The sequence below is a fragment of the Tympanuchus pallidicinctus genome, unplaced genomic scaffold (assembly GCF_026119805.1).
Source record: "Tympanuchus pallidicinctus isolate F22 unplaced genomic scaffold, pur_lepc_1.0 scaffold12, whole genome shotgun sequence".
Classification (NCBI taxonomy): Eukaryota; Metazoa; Chordata; class Aves; order Galliformes; family Phasianidae; genus Tympanuchus; species Tympanuchus pallidicinctus.
Genome location: NW_026294637.1, coordinates 5,158,686 through 5,179,135, shown reverse-complemented (window position 1 = coordinate 5,179,135; position 20,450 = coordinate 5,158,686). Strand labels below are relative to the sequence as shown.

The following is a 20,450-nucleotide window of genomic DNA, read 5'->3' as shown; positions in this document are numbered from 1 at the left end:
CAAGTACTTGCTAGTATAAGTATAATGTAAGTATATTCTTATCAGAGTATAAATTTCTTGAGAACTTTCCTGTATCTTATCCAAAAGGAAAAAATAAGATAATGTATTAGAGCAATCTGCCAGTTTGCCGATCTGCATTCCTCAACAGCCTATCCTTAGAGACTAGTTCATTTTGATTTATCCAGGAAAAGACCCAAACTTAAGCTTATTCATTCTCACACTTTGAACTGTGGTGTGGTTTACAAAGTGGACAGAAGCTCAGCAATGAACCTTGCTTCTGCAGCAAGCAGAAAGCGAAACATTCTCCACCAAACATCCCCAATCCTGTACAAGCTCAGACCTGGGCTTGAGCCGTCCATCTTCAGCACAAGCATCCATTTTACAAAGGGATCCTCAGGCAACCTGTAGATGGTTGGTTTTCCTTGAATCGCGTGTTGACATCATGGGAAAGAAATGCAAACCCAAAGTGACACAGATTTGCATGCCTCTTCCTTTGTGTTTAAGCATAGCCTGTTGCTTTAGTGCTGCTGCATTTTGGCCAATATAAGCAGCAAAGTACTTATCTGGAATATATATCTTTTCTCCAAGCCCTCAAAGTTTTAGGGTTTTTTTTTTGGAGGCGAAATATCATTCTTAAGAATAAATACAGTGTTTCCATGCATCTTGATCTAATCCATTAGTCCTTATAATTTATTGTTAACTGCTTCAGTGTAGGAACCGTGGCAGCTCTGAGTAAAGCATTTAAGCAGGCATCTGCTTTGTATAAACTATAGGAAACTTGGTCACACAAGTTTTCAGAAAGAGATAAAGGTCTCTTACGAACATCTGTGGCTTCTGGGACAGCATTTTTTTTTCCACCGTAAGAGGCTTTGGAGCTTGGAAACAGAGCAAATCTATGAGCTACCTGCAGCCTTGTTATTTACATTTGTATTTGGTATTGTGCTAATGGCTCCAAGGAAAGAGGAATGAGATTGACATGGGGGTTGGAAGCTGGAAAATACTTTATTAGTCTCAAATCAGCTCCTTGGAGGCTAAAGCCCTGATTAACTATAGCTGGAGTGGATTGTCTTAATCTGACTGCCTTAGTATTTTATATCTAGTCATTCAGGCTTATTTCTGTAAATACTTAGATAAGCTTGAATCAATTACTTCAGCGTCTCCCTTTGTCTCCTACCATCAGAAATGATCTAAGCATGCGGAGGGGCAGGATAAAAGAAATGATACCTTGTTGCACACTGACCAAGGAAGACATATGCCAGCATGGGACAAGGCTTCCTATACACAAATGGGGATGCTTCACGGTCTTTAACTAGGAAGGGGCTGCAAAATCCATGTTATTTTGAATATTAGACTGTTCCAAAGGACAGGAAGGAGGTTTTCTCCCCTCCTTCTATCACCATTTCTGGCTTTTGACAGACTATGAGTTGTCTGAGAGGACAGCAGGATCTTGCTGATGATACGTAGTTGGCCAAAGGTCTGATGTGCAGATGCTTTTATTGCCTCTTTGCCTGTGCATTTGGCTCATTCGTGAACTCAATGCACTGCACATTCCCTGACTGAAACAAAAAAATAGACCAGCAAAGCAAACTAATTGAAACATGGTACTCTGCATCTCACTTCAGCACCATTGCTCCATTCTAGAGCTGCACAGTTCAAAGTTAATAGACTGCAGTGTCAGGGATACCACTCACCAGGGTGAAATGCAGAGCAATGGTGGGTAAGCCTGGTGAGTGGTTTTTGTCTTCCAAAGTAGCTTGGAGACACGACTTCACTCTCTTCAGTACCTCTGGATGCACAATGGCATAGCTGTGAAGGTGATGGGATCGTATCAACCTACCCAAGTGCGGAGCTTTGCTTTAATTTTTTTTATATCAGTGCCTGGTCTCAGCTCTAATTAACCTACTCCCCTATCAGTCCATTCCCTCCCCACATGCCGTCTTTTCCCCTTCCTCTCTGTGATCTCCATTTCACCGCAGAGGTGGCCTGGCAAAGAGATATTATTCTATTTAGAAGCTGAGCACCTCACTAGGGGTGACAGGCCTGTTTTTAGGTCATTTATCTAATTGCTCTTTGCAGATAAGAATTAATTAGCCCGATTATTTTTCTTAGTTTTTGGATGGGTTCCCCACCTGGAGAGAAGAAATTCCTCCATGTCAGTGATTAATTGCTGAGCCAGAAGCTTACTGCCTTGCATTTGTAATAGATGCCGACTGGTTCTTTAGGTCACATTAGGAACCAGGCAGATTGTGGTTAAAATGCACAGGATAATAAAGCATTTGTACAAACAAGATCACTGCCATTAGATTTTGATTAAATATTTTAATTTATCTGGTGGTTGAAAGACCGCGGGAATCAAAAGGTTTAAGGATTCTTTTTTCCCAGTGCTTTGCAATGAGAGCTGCCCTATAACCCTTTGATCTAAAACAGATGAACCTCATGGAAAGGCTTCAGCTCAGGATTTGGCACAGCTGGGTTGTCTCATACAGGCCTGAGTGCTCCGAGGGTCGCCAGTGTGAAGCCAGCTCAACTCAGTGGTGATAACATTTTGTGATCTAAAATGGAGCAGGAGTTTGGTTGAGCAAGAAGAGGAAGGGCTTTGTCTGTGAAATTATGGCAAGTTTATATCCAGCTGAATTTAATGCAGAAGTAATCTTTATCTTTTTTTCCCTTTTTTCTTTTTCTTTAATTTTTTTTCCTTTTTTTCCCTTTCATTTTCTTTTTCCTTTTCCCTTTTCCATTTTTTTCTTTTATTTCTCTTTTTCTTCTTTTTTTCTTTCATTTCTCTTTTTCTTCTTTTTTTCTTTCATTTCTCTTTTTCTTCTTTTTTTCTTTCTTCCTTTTCCTGTTTTACTTCTTTTTTCTTTTCCTCCCCCTGCCTCCCTTATCCCCTCTTTCTTTCAGCTTTGTATCTTTCAGCTCAAAGAAAATAATGCCTATCTGCAGAAAATACTAAAGAAAAGCACCATGGCCTCAATTCACAACCTGGCCATCCTAGGACAGTCCTCTTTCCAGGATTATATAGCAAGTCAGACAATGTGATCTCTTGTGCCCTTAAAACCTGATTTCTGCCCTAGAAAGTTCATGGAAGAAAATGGGAGTCTTGCCATTTATTTCACTGTGCTCATGAACTGCTTGAAGCCCCTGATGGCCCAATAGGAGAAATTAATTGCTGTGTTTCTCTAACACAGCTGATCACAAAATACATTGAGCTGCCTACTTCACAGTGCTCACTGCCACCTAAGAGACAAGGACTGAAAGGGCAGAGCAGTGAGGTAGTGTCATCCCTTGGTCTGACTCCTACCTCATAGCTGAGAGATGTTAGGAGGGCAGTACTGAAGCATCTGGCCGTGGATGCTTTCCCTGTGTCTGTTCTCCAGAAAAAAATAAATTTTCCTTATCCTTAAACAATTACACTGCCTTTAAGCTGAAGAGAAGTAAATTAGGGTCCCTGAGTGGAATTTGTTGTAACGGGGTAGAGCTATTTCATGGGTTGTTGTTTGTTTGTCTTTTAATGGAAAAAGAAAAAAAATAAAGAAAAACTGAAAATATGACAATTTCAATGATAAGCAAGCTGCAGACAGAAGGGGGAAACTGATATTTTTCTAATGTACAGGAGCAATATTGCTTTGTAAAAAGAAGTAACTTTCTTTCTTACTCAACCACAGGGTTTTGAGAATACCATTCCCAACTGTGATTTACAGACAGAAAAATCTATGACTACACCAATGGGCAGTCAAAAATCAGTGCTTAATCATTGCTCTTACCTATAGCACTTCCAGCTATAGCATGTTATTTTGGCTTGGAGCATCAAGTAAGGCTCAGCTGATATTTCTCAAAGAAATCAAATTCCCTTTTACCTGTTCTTTTATTAAATTGAGATTTCTTTGTGATCACCACAGCTGCATGCATTTCATATCCAGATCTGTGAGAATACATACCCAATGCAGAGGACCTAAGCATTTTGTCATGGATACCAAAGAGAAGTCAGATACGTGGATACCAAAGAGGAGTCGTGTATACCAAAGGTGAGTTCAGGGAGATTTGAACTGACAAATACTCTTTCTTTCTCTCTTTCTCTCTTCTCTCTCTTTCTCTCTTTCTCTCTTTCTCTCTCTTTCTCTTCTTTCTTTCTTTCTTTCTTTCTTTCTTTCTTTCTTTCTTTCTTTCTTTCTTTCTTTCTTTCTTTCTTTCTTTCTTTCTTTCTTTCTTTCTTTCTTTCTTTCTTTCTTTCTTTCCTTCTTTCCTTCTTTCCTTCTTTCCTTCTTTCCTTCTTTCCTTCTTTCCTTCTTTCCTTCTTTCCTTCTTTCCTTCTTCTCTCTCTTTCTCTCTCTTTCTCTCTTTCTTTCTCTCTCTCTCTCTCTCTCTCTTTCTCTCTCTCTCTCTCTCTCTCTTTCTCTCTTTCTCTCTCTCTTTCTCTCTCTCTTTCTCTCTCTCTTTCTTTCTTTCTCTCTCTCTTTCTCTCTCTCTTTCTCTCTCTCTTTCTCTCTTTCTTTCTTTCTTTCTTTCTCTCTCTCTTCTCTCTCTTTCTCTCTTTCTCTCTTTCTCTCTCTCTCTCTTTCTCTCTTTCTCTCTTTCTTTCTTTCTTTCTTTCTTTCTTTCTTTCTTTCTTTCTTTCTTTCTTTCTTTCTTTCTTTCTTTCTTTCTTTCTTTCTTTCTTTCTTTCTTTCTTTCTTTCTTTCTTTCTTTCTTTTTTTAATTTAATGTTAACTACTGGATCTTGTTCCATCTGATATATTATGTAATAATCTGGAATGAAGACACCATCTCACCATGTCACTGGGAAGATATATTGTGACCTCTGTCTTTCAGGTGTGGAAATGAGAGCTCAGTTCTTTCCCTAATTCTAAAAAATGTGACACTGAAGAAACTTCACACAGAACCTTAGCAATGTCTGCTCTTGTTTTAAGCCCACACCAAGCTATTTAATTTAAGTAAGATTTACCTCCCCCACCTGCAGTGTCATTTCTGGCAGTGAACATGAGGAAATTTAACAATATTGGGTGGCCTGAGTTATTATAATGAAAGATGGTTGCTAAGAAAAACCATGATGATAGCCAAGAAATTAATATTACAGAGATGAAAATCTTCGTATAGACCCAAAATAATAGATGTTCTATATCAATGTATGACTAATCAGCACTCAAGAATTTATCTTTCAGATTACTGAACATGGTGGAGACATTTAATGCAATATGGTCTCCCTTCAGAGAGACACAGTATGTGACTAAATATCTCCAGTGAGTAATATTCACACTTACTCAAGTACTGTAAATATATCCCTGATAAATCTGGAGAGCGATTTCTTGTAAATTCTTGTTTAACACTGTAAGGAAGCTTAATAACTTTCCAATCTATCAACATGTTTTAATTTCCTACTGTGCAGTTTCTAACTGTAGCAGGGCATTTGACGGTGGAGACTCAAAACCAGCGGCGAATGGGCTATCATGTATCATCTGTGTTATAAAGCCTTGGTATCAAACATGCAACTGCCCTACTGTGTGAGTTTGGGCAGGAGGATTTTGAGTGCAAATGTTTCATTGCAGCTATGCCTAATTACACGTGCAGTATTTCATGTAAAATTAAGTGCAATGTGCAATGTGCGGATTAAAAAGTAAAAGAATAAAATATCTTTACTACTAATGAGGGGAAATGTCTGAGAACCTGATGTGTAGCCAGGCAGCTACACCAGCAAGTGACATCAGTTATACTTAGTCAAAATTTCTATGGCCCCAAATGCAGACTGAACAGAAATATTGATAAAAAACCATGCCACACATAATAGCATCAACATAATTTCAAATGAGATATAAGAATGTACATGTGATTTAGAGGGCTTGGAAAGGTACAGATTGGTTTGTGTAGGTCAGAGAGAGCCAGAGAATTTGGTCTTTTTAGGTCTGGTAGGAAACAAATGTCAAACTGATGATACCATCATCAAGATTTTGTTATGATAGGTTTCATCTGATTTAAAGCGCTCCATATTCATAGATTAAATTACATACTGCTCTCCTCCAGTGCATCAGAACAACTGATCTTAGCATCAGACTTGTAAAGCAGCTGGGATAGAGCCATGCAAGGCTGTAAGGAGCACTGAAAAGAAATGAGTGCGGCTTCTTAAAATCTAGGGGATCACAGAGATGCCCAAACTGTAGATGCTTCATTTGGGTGTTACCTGAACTTATCTTTACTGAAACAGATGAAAATTTCTCTTTTTTTTTCTTTTTTTTTTGTGCACAGGTTGTAATTGCCTCTGGCAATCTGCATTTTTTTCCTCTATGCTTCAGAATAAATTTTATGTGCTTTAATTTCATGAACTTTACTTATTCCTTCTCAATAATATTGTATTGCTGCCCAGAGTTTGTGGCCTGCTGCACTGGCATTTTCACTGAAGACTTATTACTTCTGCAGACGTCTTCAAGGGAGTGAATTTAAGGAAGTGAGTAGCTATGCTTTTATGAAAGGAAATGCATAAAAAGGCTGTATACTTCTTTATGAAGTGTTCAAGGGTCGTGGGTTTTTTTTTAATATAAATTATTCAGTTACAGTGATGATGCTACTTTGGATATAAACACGTTTCCAGTCCCAGAATGGGCATAAACTACTTGCTCTGAATAGCAAACATCAAAGAAAACAACTGAGCTGAGAACCAGTGATGCACCATTTCTGTTTTTTCAGCTCTAGTGGTTTTGGAAAAGAAACATCTTCCTACGAGTGATAGTACGAAATCTTCCTCCTACTTGTCTTGTTTCTCCATGAGGTCTCTAACTTCAAGTATTTGAAGAACTTGCTACATTTTTCCCTGTAATCTTCCAAAAAAAAACACATCTTCCTTTTGTCTGTTATTCACGTAACTATCAACGCTTCAGCAATTCACAGCAATCATTTAAATGTGAGTATTATCAATACCAGTACTACCCTTTGGATAATGCTTTCCTGTACATCTCCTGTTATGATTCACACCTATATGGTACAATTGAGCTCCTGTTAACTCTTCCAGAAGTTCTGGAGGTTACATTTATTTCCGTCATTTCAGAATCTTCTTTGTAAAGACGAACATCTTTTAATATCTTCTGCTTGGGTGCAAAGGGTGACTCTGCTTTTTGCAAAAGCCTCCTTTGCAAAACACCACACTGGTGTATTAAGGTCCTGATGTGATAGAGCACTGGGGAGAGAAATCTTCAAACTTTTCTTTTTCTCCTCCATAAAGTGGAAAATTCTAAATGATGTTGTTGATTAGATGCAGCATATTGGTAAAGGTCTCGCTAGCTCTCCTGAGCATGTCTGTTTGACTTCTAAATTCACAGCACTAAAATGCTGTCATCCCCTTTCCTTTCACTCCCCACTTAATCCTTAAGCATTTTCACCTTAATCCAGAAGTTTTCAAGTGCTCTGACAAACCAGCTAAATGTAAAGAAATAGCTGCTTCTCCTAGCTTTTTTCCCTGTCAATCATTTAAAACCCAGTGGAATGTGTGATGAGGATGACTCAGTTTGTACAAAAGAGGCAACTTAGCAGTTGGCTAATGTTGTGCGAGTTGCTCAGTTTAGACAGATGGAATACTTGCATTTCATATCTCAGCACCATCCCTGATTATTGTTTTTTAGTAGTCCCAGGTACTAACTATCTCAGCATGGGAAGAGATTGGTGGCGGTCTGGTGTTCGCAGCTTACTTGTGATTCTGTAAGATTTTCTTATTATATTCAATAGTTCTGTCAGACAGGTGTTAGAGGGATGCAGTTGTACTTTGGGGAATAGCAGGTAAATTTATGCATCTTTAAAGAACTGGCAGATTCAGCTGCCTATATATGATTTAAGGTCCTGATCCCAAACCCATTAAACTTAATGGGAGTTTTTCATTGACTTAGTTGGCTTTGGATTAGCTCCTAAGTGAATTTCCAGTAGAAGGCAAAAACCCAGCCAACAAACCTGTCGATTTCTTGGCACACTTGTCTCCTTTTAGAGAGCAGTGGCACAGCCAAATCTTGCAGAGCTGCCTAGTGAAATTATTCTGACAAATACAACTTTTATCCACAGACACTTTCACTCCCTCACCAGGATCCTCCAGAATTCTGGATAAAAGGTTGAAGGAATATATTGCAGGATTTTCCCCAAAGAAATTTTGATAAAAATGGAAAATCGAAATGTAGGCTTTATCTAAAAAGGAATCATCTATTGTCTCAGGTTAGGGAATTGCTGCACTGCACTGAATCTAAGGCCCATATTGCTCTAGTGTGTAGTCCCTGTGAATTCAGCAAATAGCAGATATCTGGGGAACAATGTAAGGATTTTTTTTCTAAAATACTTTGCTGTTCTTCAGTGACTCAGAAACTTCCTGAACAAGAGAAGAGCTCTATGCACTGAATGGCTCTCAGTGTGTTTTTCTTCCATGAATTTCCCCATAGATTGTTTTTGAAAGTATATGACCACCCCTATGTCTTGTGGCAAGGAGTTTTACAAGTTGTCTTTGTGCTGCAAAGAGAGAAGTCTTGTTCATTTTTAATATACCCCTTGCTAGTTTAATTTGATGACTTTTAAGTCATAGATTACTAGAGACAGTGAGCACTCATTATCTGTTTGCCATTTCCAGGCTAGCCAGAATGTTAAAGACCTGTATCTGACCTCCTCCTCCCCCTCCTAGGTTGTTCTTTTTCAAGATAAAAAGCTCCGATCTGTTTAGCTTAACTCAGACAATATAATGTAACTTTTCCTAACCTCAAATAATTATGGACCTGCAATTAAATTTTGTGACCAACTTGGATTCTATCAAAACATTAGGCTTACTGGACATGGTGATTTTGTTCTGACTTTTTTTTTAATGTGGAAATTAATCTGACTCAACCTTCTATTTGAGATATAGCAGAGGAAAATACAGGGGGAAAAAAAATCTCTATTTTGAGGATTCTGTCCAGCGCATTAGTTAATAATGAGAGACATATTAGTATTCTTGAAGTTCCTATAGTCTGTATGCTTCATACAGAGCTGTAAAATAAAACAGCCATACCCATTAATATGCTAATGTTATATGCCATGACCATGATGCTCCCTCTCTGAGGATCTCCACTGTTGTCCTGTCTCTTTCCACATCACATTAACACTCCCTGGGTGAAATCCTGACCTGATGAAGTCAATGGTAAAACTCCCATTGACTTAACTGGAGCCAGGATTATCTGCTCCAAGGAGCTTTATGGCCTTAGTTGTGACTATTTTTTAGTTTTCACATTCCACTGCATCCCCTACTTGCTCTTCCTCTTTGCTGATGAAGGCTCACTCTCACTCTCTCATTTATTCTCATCATGCACTCCTAATTCTTGAAATGAGTCTACCAGCAAGGAAAAGCTGTACTCTGTTCTGCCCGTCCACTGACTCACTCCTCCTGCTGTCAGATCCTGCTTTAATTTTGTATGACTAACTGCTAGCTACTGCTCAGGCATTCTCTCTTTTTTCTACATCTGATCATGGTATAGGATATACTAAAACTACAAGAATGGGTGGAAATTGCCTGCCTGCCTCCTCAAATTATTTCAGTCAAGGTTTTCATATGCACATAGTAAGGAAAACGCTTCCAAGGCATTTTCTCTCTCTCAATTTTCCACCTTGGATTCAGTATTTGCATTCATTAGACCTGTAATATTAATTCCTTACAGTCCCGCCTTGTATTTTTAATTTCATTTTATTAAAGTTATGCACAGTTATAGAAAAATAAATTACCCTAAAATTAGCATGTTGAACAGGCTGAGGAATATTTAGAAATGAACAGAGAATAATGTTTTGTAGATAATTTATCATGCAGGCAAGAAGAAAGTGTTTGCCTGACTAAGGGCTTCAGACTGTCCATGAATACATAGTATAATCAGTAAAGTAAGGAGCTTGCATGATCAAGTGCTAACCAGAAAAAGGTCACAACAGAAGGTTCACTTAAATCAATAGAATGGTCTTAGATAGAGGTGTAAGAAAGGATTTCAAGATTTGACTCATTGTGTTACACAAAAAAAAAATACTCTTTTTTTTCTTTTAACTTAAGTCTATAGGTTGAGCAGTTTCATACTGTTGACTTTGAATAGTTCTGAATCTAAGCTGAAAGACCCCCAGAAACTATTAATAACCTCCAGAGAAATATCAGCCTGCAATAGTGAGTATGGATCCCTCTTGTTGACCTAGTTTATATCTACAGAATCAACCTACACAATTCTTTTCACCAGCTGCTCTGTGGCTTAGGGAGATGGGGTGTTAATTAATGAGACATTTGTTGAAATTTATAAGGGCTTTTCCTATCCAGGTTAGACATAAATTATGAAGGCTCTGGCAAAGTGGGCAGAATATTGTTGACTGTAACTTTTTGCTTGTTTTGCTTATTTTAGCCAGGACAGGAGAAAATAGGTCTTCAAAAAACAATTTACGTGCAGGAGCAAGCTTAATGAGAAAAACAGAAGTTTTTTTTGTGTGTGTGTGTCTTTTTTCAAAAGAAAATAATAATAGCAATAGGTGTAGTGATGTGCTTTGTTTTTTTTCCTGCTCATCGCACTACTACTTTTGCCATTTCTTTTTCAGTAAAGCCTTTTTGTCCCTGTTGTGTTAGGCACAGCATAATCCTATGTTTATGGGATTGCAATCTGTTTGAAATTACTGTGATGTCATACAAAATTTAGTATTATCTACTGCCTGTGAAAAATACACTGGAAATGCACGCAGAGAAAGAAAATTAGATAGATTTGTTTTGATTATGGGTAGTCTTCTTTTTCAAGTTAATTTCTCACAAACATTCCAGCATGGGAATTTGATGACAGACATGTTTGTAGAGATAGTTCATACTTTTTAAGTGAGTGTTGGAGAACAGTCGTTTTCTTAATAATGAAAAGCAAATTCCCATTTCTGAATCGTGAGCATTGCCATTGTCAAGCTAATTCAAAGCCTGACATTTTACCAGTCAGGAAAAGAAACATGTAGCATGCATTTAATTAATATCTCCCTCTGAGTGTTCGAGCACAGGTAGGAGTCTGTGATAGCTATTCATTTTAGAGCCTTTTCAGCTCAAGCAGTAGATTCAGATCTGGAGGTCCCCCATTGCCTCAAACCTTCTCTTTTCTTATGACGTGCTGAATCATACATTGATAAGCCAAATGTCTTTCATTTAAACATATTTTGATCAGAAAATGCTGATTCACCAAAAGCAAAATATTCCAATGAAACAGGTTGCTTTTCATGAGCTTCTAATAAAATATAGTTGGGTTCTGCAAAGTGTTCTTTCTCTTTTCCCATCCAGCTTATCTGAAAGCTCCTAGGGCCTGCCTGAAGTTCTGAAAACTCCAAACATTGGGAACTTGTGATCTCATTACTCTGGAAACCCTATCATCTCCCAGGAGAGACAAGGACCAAAAGTCCTCATTCAAAACTCAGGTACTTGCAGATCTAGAACAAGTAGGGAAGCCTTTCCTTTAGGAGCTTGTCTTATAGGTTCAATTTTATTCTGAAAATTTGCTTATTTCCCCTATTTTTAATCTTTGTGCATAATTTTGCTTTATTCCAGAAATAAATGCAAACAAATGAAACAGTATATCCCTTCCCAGATCATTCCACACTTTCTTCTTGCCTTTTCTCCAGAATTTCTAACAGAATTACTTTTTTTTTTCTTTTCACCAGTTTCAATCATAAAAATTTTCTTCCTGTGTCATTCACAGAGCTGCTTCACAAGCCGATCTGATGAGACATGCAACATGAGAATCTGAATTTACTCATCAGCTTGTTTCAATCACTAGGAGTTTCCACAAGCAGAAGAAGGATGAAATCCATCAAACAAGTATCTTTATGAATTACTACTATAGCAAATATTGGGAGAAACATCTTTCTTTTGTTTGTAATAGGCTGATAACAAACATGGTGAAAGTCTATGTCTGATGGACAAGCGTCCAGACTTAGCAAAGACAATTCATGAGCTCCTGTAAATGCCACTGTAGAGAGAGAATGTAGGGTTCCCATAGACTGGGAAATCAAAGAACATCTGCCCAAACTGCTTGCAAATCCTTTGCTCTTTTTCTTACCACAGTCTTCACCCTGGGGCTATGTATATTCCCTGTGAGCCATGTGGGCTCCTTGCAAGTCCCATTACTGCAGAAGTTCAGTGATCTGTGTGGCAATCAAAGAGGCCATTTCATGTTCCTTGTCAGGCATCAGGCCTCCTGATCTCTTATCAATTATCTGTCAAAAGAAGAGGGTGTTCTTCTTCATTAACACATTGCAGTGAGGTAATTAACAACCAGATAGTGCAGGGCTTAAAAAGTGGCCTCTCTTGACCACTTATTCAATAAATATTGACATAAGCACCAGTAAAAGTATGTCATATGGGTCTCAGATAAAAACAACAAGGAAGAAAGTAGGAGAAAAGCAAACAAAGTGCATCACAACTTGTTTTCTGATGAGGCCTCTATCAGATTTTAACAGGAAATGGAAATTGCTGTTTACCATTTGGGCATTATAACTGCAGTTGCCTTGTTTTGTGTTTCTCTCTTGACTAAAGATGCTTCCCCCTCCCCCTGCCTGTGGCTGGGGGGCAGAAAGGGGAGGTTACCTTCCTGTTGAAATAAGCCAGCAAGAACTTTGTCAAGGAATGAACTCTTACTGTAACCCACACCTCATTTGTCACCCTGATGGGCTGAGGAAAAGTGACATTTACAAACTGAGAATGAAAGTACATCCATTTCACCAGTCTGACACCCTGATATAATAACTATTTACCTTGAGAAAGAGGGACTGAGATTTCCGATTCTTGTGAATCTTCTCACTTTGGCACTTATTTTCTCACTCTGTCAAACAGCCTCAGATTAATGGAACAATTTGTTCAACAAATCATATTAGCAGAAAGCGCACAGGGTAAAGAGAAGGAGGCGGGGGAGCAGGAAATTTTTACTCATTCATAGCAGTGGTATCTCTGCAAATAAAAATGTAGTTATGCCTGACATTTACAGAGGTACAATGTGAAAGGGAAAAAGTGTAATGACTTTGGGCAGTTGAGGGATCACTTTGCAAGAACAGTAGTGCTCAAAAGGGAATAAGATAAAGTTACACATAACATCTAGATTGAGCTTCTTTCTGGAACATATTTGTCAAACACAGCAGGATCTGTCTGTGTTTAAAAAAGAGTTTTCCATTAAAATTAAGCACTATGTGCTTTCCTTACTATGAAAGAATGCTCCCTTACAGTCTGCATTTCAGAAATGGTAGGTAAAGAATTAAAGGAAGTCAGAGCCATGTGGTGAATGCTCTGAGTCCTTCTTGCAGGTTTGATAGTGTTTAAGGGACTGATCCAACCCCTATCTGAGTCAGTGGAGGATTTCCCATTGACTTCATAGGACTGCAAACTGGGCACAGAGTAATAAGAAATCCAACTCTTTTTTTCTGTGACTAGTGCTCATTTACACTGTGTGACACCACTGGAAAAGCAGTGCAGATAAACAAGGTTTTTTTGGTATGTATGTATAGCTCTCTATGTGAAGGCAAGAGAATTGCAGAATACAAAAGTAGTTATTGGAGCTTTATAGGAGCACAAATGTAAGCATAGCTGATCCTGAAAAGTCATCTTAAGTGCATGTTTTGGTTAGGAATTGGTAATGAGCTAAGACTGTACTGATGAGTAATTTGCTGGGCAGCAAATTCTACTTATTCCTTCATTTCTTTAACCCAGAGCTCCTTGTAAAACTGTGTGCCAGTATTTATAGTATATCCTGAGTAGATTATCCTTTAAAAAGTGTGTTTCTTTTTAAGTCTACAGTGTCTTCCTGCTAGCCATAAAAATACAAAGAGCAATGTAGCATCATCCCCCCCTCATGCATGCTCACACACTTTTACAAACACATTTTAAGAGGACACTCTAAGTTTGCCCTCACATTAATTTATTTCTGTTAGTTTGGTACAGCAGCACTGTACCCTGCATCTTCAATGAAAATTGACGCTCCCTTGTTCCACATTTCTTTATGCCATGACCTTGGGTGTCAGGGGAAAATATTGCTTTGCATCCTTGTGTTGCTTGAGTCCTGCTTCTCTCTTTATAGCTTATTACTTGGCACACTTCAGAGCACTGTGTACTGCAATGAGATATGCACTGTACAGCTGGCAACGCTAAGAATACTTCAGGCAATGGAGATAAGGAGAGCTGAGTCTGATGTGCAAATAATGTTTTGCCCCAAATTCAAGAATTTAAATGTATGGTTCAAACATCTTTGATGGTAAACTGTCATTTTCCTAATAAAATTTCTTCTTTTATGGCTTGTCCTATAGCCCAGTGAAGCCATAGATCAGCCTTTTCCATGAAGATACCAATTCTCTCAGGATACCTTGGGTACTTCTGTATTCTGAGCAGGGTGAATGGGGAGGAACCAGCCTTCTACATGACTACAGCAAAAACAGCAGAGACGTGAAAGTCATTACATATTAATTCAACTGGTTTTTTTTGCCAGTGTTTTTGAAGAAATACATGCACAATTTGCTGAGGATCTGAATCAAGGGAATCCAGCGCATTTAATGTAGTCAAGATTTACAGCAGCACTGAAGAGAGCAGAATCTGGCCTCTTCACAGTGTAGTACAGGTTAAGGGTGTCCATTGCCAACATTTCCTGAGCAAGCACAGCAAAATAATAGTTCCTGCAACTAACTTGATTTTAAGTCGTTCAATCTCTTCAACCTATTTCAGTAAATCGAGAGGTTCTGAGAAAATGCTGACCCTTCCCCTTTCTACCTGCACCACACTGAGCAGGACCCAGACCTTAGAAAGGCTTCTAAGTGCCTCTGTTGACCCCTCTCTCTCCACAAACCACTTTACTGTCTTTAAGTTCTGTGAATTCCTAAAGTTCCCATTTCTAATGGCCCTGAGGCCAGAAACATTGACATCCCCTATGGCTTGAACAGCAACCAAAGACAGTAGTATAGGCTGCTCGGCTGCTCCTCCTTGGAAATCTCCAACCTAGCACATGCACAAGCAACAACATTAGGTCAGAACAAAAAGGGGTTTTGTACATTTTGAGGTTTACACCCCACTAATCCTTCAGGATGCATCCCTGTTCCATGGAAAGTGAATCACAGCATAAGGACTCAGCTGCATGAAGAAATCTGTGAGATATGGCAGAAGCTGTGGTCAGATGGCAGGTTCTCCTGCCAGTCTGCAGCCCCCAAGGTAAACAGAGATCAATCCCAGCCTGGTAGGAGGAGTTTCAGGGGATTTTCTTTTTTAATCGCAATCTTATTCTTTCATTTTGGTAGACTACTGCAAGAAGGAAAAAAGTCTGGCTTTATATCTTCAGGGTTCAAGACCGCACTGGATGCAAAATTTTGTATATGGAGCATTCAGACAGGTGGGGTTTTTTTGGTGTTTTTGTTGTTGTTGTTGTTGTTGTTTTTTAATATATACACTCAAATAAGCTTCCAGTAAGGGCTATTCTATCTCACAGCAACTTTAAAAGAATGATGATGAAGATGCCAAGGTGGATATAGTGCAACAGAAATGTGCCACAAGGAGGTAAAAACAGAAGTCAAAACCAAAACAACTCTCTCCAGAGAGCTGGAAAAGAAAGCGACACAAAGAACTGATTGTGAGTCTGCCCTTCCCAACGCATCTCTGTTTGCCAACATATTTATATTGCAGAAGCAAGCGCTCTCATCTTTTCCCAGCTGAGGATTCTCCATTTCTCCAGGCCTATCTTTTTCCTTTTAGTCACAGATGGAAAGATGGGCCTCTTGTAATTTCCTAGGAAGGACTAGAAGGCATAAGGACTCTTTTTTAGAAATGGATTCTAGTTCAGGGGTCAATTTGCAGGCTACTGAATAGTGAGGGATGCTCCAAGAAAACATACTGAATCCATAAGAAATTAAAACAAATTAAAATCTGAATCTCAGCAACTACGTTTACACATTGCAGAGGGAGAATGCATTCTTCAAGAAGAGTTAAATATCTACCTGTTTGAATTTTTTACATTTTTATTGTCATGGTAACTGGTATTTTTTCCTTTAGAAATATCAGCAATTCAAACAATAATTCCCTTTCCTTTCTGGCTCATCCATATTACTGGATAATTCTTCCCCCAAAAAATTCCAGTAAATGGTCTGTGCTCCCACTGTATCACTGAGATGAGTGCAATATCCTGTGCCAGGGTAAATGATGCCTATCTGAGCACTGAAGTAGCTCTCCAAACCAGAGAGATAGATTGATGCCATGACTGGCTGAGTGATGTCATGACCAGCTAGGTAGATGAATGGAGAACAGTGGATGCTGTGTACCTTGAATTCAACAAGGCTCCCGTAACATCTTTGTAGGCAAGCTTAGGAAGTGTGAGAAAAATGAATGGACAATGAAGTGGGTTGAGAAAATCTTCATTAATGATCTGCAGATTGGCCATGAGTCAGCAATGTACCCATTTGGCCAAGAAAACCAGTGCTATCCTGGGGTGCATTAAAGAGAGCATGGCCAGCGGATCAAGGGACATCTGGAACTAAACTTTAAACCCCAAGTAGCAATATTAGTTCATGTGTCGTGTGGGATGGTAGTGGTCATGTGGGAATGCAATCTCCTGAAAGCTGAGCTCTGCCTAGAGCTGCAAACTTACTTGTATATAATTAAGGGGAGAAATTTGTAAACAAAAATAAAGCACTTTAAGTAGATAGACAGAATACATATACATATTACAGAAAAAACGTAGCAGATTAATGTGAATTAAGAGAAGCATTTTCCTTCTCTGGTTGCAACCTTTATAGTTTATAATCCATGATAATTCGTTAGAATTCTTTAACCAAGTAGCTCCACAATTGGACAGAGCAAAGCCTAATGAAGATTTTTAATGGATAGGTCTCTTGTGGTTGAATTCACTGTTGTCTAATAAGGCGAAAATACTGAGAGAAGCTTTTTCTCCAGGAAGCATTTCCTGGTCTAGGGACATTCATAATGCTTCTCTCCTGTGTAAATTATCTGATTTCTAATGGTGACAGACGTGTACACACATACACAGACTGTGATTGCATAAGCCATGAGTAAACCATGCTGAAAGAACCCATCAGGAATGCTAATCAGAATTTAAGAGATCTTCAAATGCTGTATGATACAACATAGTTACATACTTGCAACTTTTCACGTACTGAAAGTTGCAAAACGTAAAATTCATTTCATTGTAAATAGAATTTGTAGATAAATGCATATATATTTGTGTATGTATATGCAGAGTTTTCCGGGTATTAGAAAGAAACTCCCTTCTTCAGGCACCACAGTATCAGTTTGTTTGCCTGTGCCATGGAACATGTATTAATTTGATGCAGCTCAGCTTGCTGTATGACTCACAGAAAATATGAAAGTGGGCAGAGTGGGTGAGTTGAGATATACCCATAATGCAGTCGGGGCAAATGGGCCATGGACACCCATGTATTTACAAATCCAGATACTCATGGATCCTTTTTTTACACTTTAGGGGAATATGGAGGCATGAGTAGGTTTTATACCCTCTGCTCATCAGGGTAATATACAGAGACTTGCTGAACTGAGATATGAATATGGCCTAATCACCAAATGTGGATTCAGGTCTCCCCTGCTGAGCAGGTAAAATCTAAAGATACCTGCCCAGCATGGGGTATCTTAATCAGTGGCTCATTCTTGCACTTCTTCCTTCACTTTGTCTACAGAGACAATGACCTCAGGAAGACGATTTTATTTTAGTGTTCAAATTTGCCTATATGAATATATTCTTAACTCCTGCATTGCCTTGTGAATGGGCACCACAGTCTCTGCACTGAAAAGTGTTTCTGCAATGGAAAGAATGTCTTTATGAGGGAATTAAGGAGTATTCCATAGATTCAAGGATGAAAATTGAGCACCGTAACGACTAGTTTAAATGGTTTAAATTTTTGTTTAATGTTGATAATTTTAAGCCTAAAATGGACATTATGCCAGACTTACAAGTCTGCAAACACTCACAGTCTAGCTGGGGGGGAAACATGTGACTCAACCTGTCTGTCGAGCACAGACACTGTGGGTATGGACTTACAAAGAAGTCAGTGGCTGCTTTTTGAATTTCAACCATGTTTGTGGCTGCTATTCCCTCTGAGAAGGCCTGCTGCTCTGTGGGAGCCTGGCTGCCCTTGGAGGAGCCCTGGTGAAAATCACAGAATCATTAATGTTGAAAGAGACAACTAAGGTCCTCTAGTCCAACCCTCAGCTCATGCCCACTATCCGTGTCCCACACTGCCACATCCCCATGGTTCCAGAACAGCTCTAGGGACAGTGACTCCACCACCTCCCTGGGCAGCTGTGCCACTGCATCACTGCTCCTTCAGAGAAGAAATTTTTCCTAATACCCAACTTGAACCTCCCCTGGTGCAACTTAATGCCATTGCTTCTTATCCTGTCTCTCTTACTTGAGGTACAAGGCAGATTCTCACCCACACACCAATTCCCCCTTGCTACAACTTCTTCTCAGGGAGTTGTGGAGGTCTCAGCGGTAGAAAATCTGTGGATTTCATACATATCTCATACATTTATGGCAGACTTGAGCAACTCATTTGCACCATGATTTTAGGACAGACAGATGGACTATGAAAGGCCCAACTCCTGTTCTTCCCGCAAACAGAGGCAGGAGACACCACGTGTCCTCTTTCCAGGTAGGGATTGCTGCTGGCTGCCTTGGCTTTGTTTCCCACTTTCACTGCATCAGTGGCAGTGGGAGGCCTTATCTTGGCTTCCCAGCACTTCCCCCGGCATGCGTGTGGGAGCCGGCATGCCACAAACTTCCAGCAGCGGCTGGGCCGACAGGAAAGCTCTCTCGCCTCGTGCCCAAACGCCCGGGCTGCGTCCCGCCGGCTGCAGGATTGCAATCTGGCAGCTGCAGGGATTTCCCGTTGCTTCCCTCCATCTCTTCCTCCAGGCCTCAGGAAGCCGTGAGCGGCGGCAGGCGGGCAGGCGGGGGCGAGGAGGTGATGGTGGCCAAAACCCATTTGTTTGGTGGCCGTCGCACCGACACGCGCTGGCTGGGCCAGGGGAAAACAAAAGCGGGATGTCTGCTTCAAAAAGGCAGGAAATGAAGCAGCACGGGGGACGAGAGATCTATTGGGACTGGGCTGGGGCTTTTCTCTCTTAACCTATTGTTTCATGATATATGAAAAAAAAAAAAAGTAAAAAGAAAGAGAGAGAGAAAAAAAAAAAAAAGAAATTGAACACATCCTGTGACCTCTTATCAAGCCATCAGGAATAAAAACAAACAGCTCATTCATCCGAGGGCTGAGGGTGTTTTTGATGTTTTGCCGGCCTCGTTCAATTCAGAAGGGCCAGACGGGCTGCAGAGGGGTCACCATGCTGGCCCCCAATCAACACGCTGCCTGGCCGCGGTGCCACGCGGGAGCTGTTTGTGTGTGAGGGTTTCTATATACAGCGTTGCTCGTTTCCCAGCCGGCTGCAGCCCCCCTGCCCCTCGAGGCCTCTGTTCCCTGTGTTCAGGAAGTCTTTCATTCCCCTCTTATCTGCAGACCAGAAGATTTTGATCCTTGCGTCCCCTCCCTTTTTTTGGCCAGACACCTATGATTTTCCACTCTTCTTTTTCTTCTAAAGGAGATGACGTTTTAAGGGAAAACAATGCCACTGCTTTATTTAGCTCCTACCTATGATTTTGTTTTTAATTATTCTTTTATGTCTGTTGTATTCATGAAGAACAACTCTAAACTGCTGCAAATCTGACCTAGCAGCACCTCAGCGATCCTGGTTCACACACACATTCACATAAACTTGTTTACATCATGCCTATAAAAAAGCTGTATTCACTCTGTGGATCTTTGACTAAGCTCTTAGATTTTTAAAGCCAGAAGGGGTCATCAGGTCACCTATGCTAAGCTGCTCTGTAATTCCAGTCTCAGTATTTTACCCTTTTCCCACTGTAGTGAGACTAATAAATCCTGCTCAGCTAAACAATATCTTTCAGAAAGGCATCCATTCTTGATCTGAAGACTTCAAGAGGTGGAGAAGCCACCACATCTGCTAGTAGCGTGGGTCATTCAGCTTTAGCAGAGCACTTAAAGTATCTTCTGAGGAGATTTCTCTCTGCTGATGTGCTGTTCTGACACAATATGTACTATAGTGGGCAGGTCTTTTCCAGCTTCAGTGCAAACAGAAGCTGGTCTGCAGCAATCTGGGGTCCAGGACTCGACCTGTGGCACAATCTAAAAGAGATGGGGAACATTTCTGCATCCTTTCTCACTCAAATTTTGATGGAAGACAAAACTCAGACGTAGCAGGTACCTGTGAACAAGAAGATGTCAACCCACAAATGCTCTTTTGGTGCTTGGAATGACTTAAAATTTCCAGCAGAAATTTTCTTTATAGGAGATACAAATGAAACTTATAAATGCATTAAAAAATCAGGCGCTGTTAAGATTATTTTGTTAGGTGAACAGTTGGTGTTGGTGCTTCATTTTCTAGAAAGCAGGCCATAGTATAA

At 39.8% G+C, this 20,450-nt stretch overlaps 1 long non-coding RNA gene across 5 annotated transcripts in view; it reads right to left on the bottom strand.

The window, feature by feature from the left end:
- The window catches only part of LOC128075164 (uncharacterized), a 175,721-nt gene that overhangs the window by 21,625 nt on the left and 133,646 nt on the right, over nucleotides 1-20,450 (bottom strand). The window lies entirely within an intron of this gene.